The sequence below is a fragment of the Sinocyclocheilus grahami genome, unplaced genomic scaffold (genome assembly GCF_001515645.1).
Source record: "Sinocyclocheilus grahami isolate Dianchi unplaced genomic scaffold, SAMN03320097.WGS_v1.1 scaffold713.1, whole genome shotgun sequence".
Classification (NCBI taxonomy): Eukaryota; Metazoa; Chordata; class Actinopteri; order Cypriniformes; family Cyprinidae; genus Sinocyclocheilus; species Sinocyclocheilus grahami.
The window spans coordinates 559,057-563,122 of NW_015505892.1; positions in this window are offsets into that span (position 1 = coordinate 559,057).

Genomic DNA, 4,066 nt, shown 5'->3' on the forward strand with positions numbered 1-4,066 from the left:
TGTGCGTGTGTGCGTGTGTGTGTGTGTGCGTGCGTGAGAGTGAGTGAGTGAGTGTGTGAGTGTGTGAGTGTGTGTCTTTGTGTGTGTGTGTGTGTGTGTGTGTGTGTGTGTGTGTGTGTGTGAGTGTGTGTGTGTGTGTGTGTGTGTGTGTGTGTGTGTGTGTGTGTGTGTGTGTGTGTGTGTTGTGTGTGTGTGTGTGTGTGTGTGTGTGTGAATCCCAGAGGACACTGGCCCACAGTGGGGATAGCAGCTCGTCGCAGTAATTGCATTCTTCCTCTGTTGAGACAGAGCTGGTGGAGGAATGAGGAAGAATTTCTCTTTTTCTCCACTGCACCATTATGATGTAGCCGCTTCCTCTGAGGGCCTTTCCCTCTTTCATCTCCAAATGTTAATGTCACTGGATCCAGTCTAATGCCTCTGACACACACACATTCCCTTAACAATCTCATTCACCCTCATATCTGTATTAAGGCACAGAGTTGACCTTTCTGTCTCTCACTAAGGGGCTCAAATCCTTACCGGGCCTTTAAATGTTGTTTTCTTTGACGTTTCCCCTCTCTAAAGTTCACGTTAATGGGATAGTTAATCCAAAAATGAAAACTCTGTCATCATTTACTCACTCTCATGGTGTTCCAAACCTGTAAGACTTCAAAACACAAATTAAGATTTTTTTTAACGAAACCTAAGAGATTTCTGTACCTTAATTGAAAGTCCTGGTAACTAAAACTTAGAAGAACTAAAACATGTCATAAAGGCATCATAAAACAAATCTGTATAAATCGAAATCCAAGTTTATTTCAAGTGTTGTGAAGATATTTGATCGCTTTATGTGATAAACACATTTAATTAAACCGTTTGATTCATATGGATTCACTTTATGAAGCCTTTGTGACCTTTATTGATCTAAGTTTTGGTTATGAAGGAACAGAATGGATATTGAAAGTTAAGATTAAAAATATCTTAATTTGTGTTTCAATGATGAATGATGACAGGTAAGTAAATGATGACAGAAATGATGATATTTTTGGATGAAATTACCCTTTTAAGTTTGCTTTTATTACTGTAAAGTGACAAAATTGTGCATTTTATTGCCAATAGCTGCTTACAATGAGAAATTGAGTAAAGTAAGTAAAATATAGCCAAATAAACACATATCTTAAAGTCACTTAGCATAATTGATTTAGAAAATGTTTCTGGTAAATGCATAAATGTAAATCTCAGTGTGGTGGAATAATGTGGAGACGTGCTGCTTAAAGAGAGGGGGAATGTGAGAGTGTGTTAATGGCTTCACTTCAATTACTTCTTTCTTTCTCATGAATAATAAGACAAAATAAATATTGTGCAGTTATTTATGTATGATGAGGCTTTGGTTCACTCCCAGAGATTTTATAATCCTTTCCTTCTATCAGCAGCTGTGTGTGTGTGTGTGTGTGTGTGTGTGTGTGTGTGTGTGTGTGTGTGTGTGTGTGTGAGAGAGAGAGAGAGAGAGAGAGAGTGTGTGTTCACTTGGATGTTCTGACAATCTTCATTCTGCATTCAAGTCACATTAGAAATCATTTGCTTTACGGATACTTACATTCACATCATTTACATTACATTCATTATTCTGGTAATAGTATCATCACGTTAGCATCAGCGCCTCGATGACTTCCTCAGCTGTCTACTGTGCCTTTACTTTGTATTTTTTCCCCCCAAATAATATCTCCTGTTCCTATTTCCCCTGCTGTAAAATCCATCTAAAACCAGATTCTGCCTGTAGATGGTTTTACATGGTTTCTAGCCATGGTCATTAACTAGTCCAAGCTAGTCTTGATGGTTGATCTACCTGCACTTTTTTATTTTTCTGTTGAACATAAATGGAGAATTTTCAGCATGCTTTGGGCAGATTTTTGCCACACAACACGCAATCTAGAGCAAACCTCGCATAGACTATTTCTATGATGTTTTTTTAGAGCTTGACAGACCTGGTCACTCTTGAATTGCCACTGTATGGAAGCAAGTCACTTTAAGTCACATTAAAAAATAATAATAATAAAATAGAATAAAAGTTTTATTACAAAAACAGCATAGAGTATTAGAAAGGTATGATGTGAATAATAACAGAATTTAATTTTGTTGTAAACTATCCATTTATTTGAGGCCATGGTGCTAAACAGTATTTAAGGTTAAGATTTGTAATTCTGTAAGATTTTTTTAATGTTTTGAAAGTCTCTTATGCTCCATATACTGCATTAACTTGATCAAAAATAGTAATTTGTGAAATATTATTACAATTTAACTACTTTCCATAGTAATATATAGTCAAATGTAATTTATTTCTGTGATCAAAGCTGTATTTTCAGCATCATAACTGACATCATAACTCAAGAAACATTTCTGATTATTAGCAATGTTGAAAAGCGTGTGCTGCCCAAAATTTTTGTCGAATCTTCGTAATTTTGTTCATTTCTTTAAAAATATATATTCTCAACTTTATGAATGGCATGGTAAATTGTCAAGGTTTCATCTGAAATGTGCTCTGTAAAAACATGACTAATATTATTCTTGCAGATTTCACTCTCCGTGCTTTCAGCCTCATGTGTTCCCTCTGAAACGCTCCAGTAGATGATTACAGTAATTTACTGCAATGACTTCATCTTTGTTTATCTAATTGAAGCCCCTCATACAAATAAACCCAAATCCCTGTTGGGATTTATGTGTGTGTGTGTGTGTGTGTGTGTGTGTGTGTGTGTGTGGTCCTTATTTAGTGTACAGGATACTTTTTTCACATACAGTATTCTGAGTTATGCTTCACTAAAGTACCAACTTATCTCAGAAATGTCTCATTAAATTTCTTAGGAGAAATAAAAATTCTGTAAGTGAGACATGTCAATGCAGTAAGAAAATGTGAGTGGTGCTTGCCTGTGGAAAACTTGCAGCCAAATACATTGGTAATAACTGATTGTATCCAGTGGGAATGAATTTTGACATTTTTCTATTGAACTGTATTTAAAACTATCCCAAACACAAAGATCCACCATAGACTTTCATAAGAAAAAAATGTTTTATTTAATATTTCATATAAATTAATCCGAGAATCGGTGCTGGTAGTGGTTATGTTATCTGGATTATGCTAAAAAATCAAGTACTTGTAATTAGAGTAAATTACATTTTTTAAAAATGCTCATAATCAGATTTCTGTTACCTTTTTATGGATTACATGATTACATATTATTCACTCAAGGGCAGTAAATGATTCATAATTTAGTTATTCTCTCTAAATCTTCTTTTTTTCTCTTTTAAATTTTCCTGTCTAAAAATCGTCCCTTCTAATTTTCCCTTCTAAACAAATGTCAGACCTGGAAGACTTGGGCATGAAATGCCATTGCGGTTTTTATGTTTATTAATGCTTGTTCATAAATATTTTTGTCAGCCAAACCCCTGAAAATAATATCTCTGAGGAAGTTACAGTAATATTTCAGTAATTTAACAACACATGTACACGTTTACTGTTGTCAGTTAATGCCTGGTCACACTGACATGCAGGCAAACAAATAAAATATTTCTATTTTTAGTGTTCAAGTGTTTAAATAATTGTTATTTTACATGTTTATTATTTTTATGATTTATCAATGTTGTATTTTACAATGTTGATATAAAAAGGGATATATTTTCTTTCTCTTTGGATTTTTTTTATATCATTATGGTACATTTAAAACAAGTTTGATGAAAAGTAATCTAAAAGTAGTCTAACTACTGTTTCCGTCATGTAATCTGTAAGCAGTAACAGACTACAATTTGTAAATAATCTACTAAACTCTGCTGAGAATATGATGGGTGGCAACAATCACTAAGGTAAGGTTTTTCATTCAACAGAAATGAATGCTGATTACAGTTGAGATCATTTGAGAAATGTTGATTTTGAAACCTTGAGACGTTCTTGAGATCTATTCTGAAGTTCTAGAGGAGACACATGTCACATTACTGCGGTCTTTGGAAAAGTAAACAGACGTCTCTCTCTTTGCTCTGTTCAATTCATTATTTTTGAAGTTTGTTTCTTTTCTTCGCCTGCATGTAAATTCCTCTT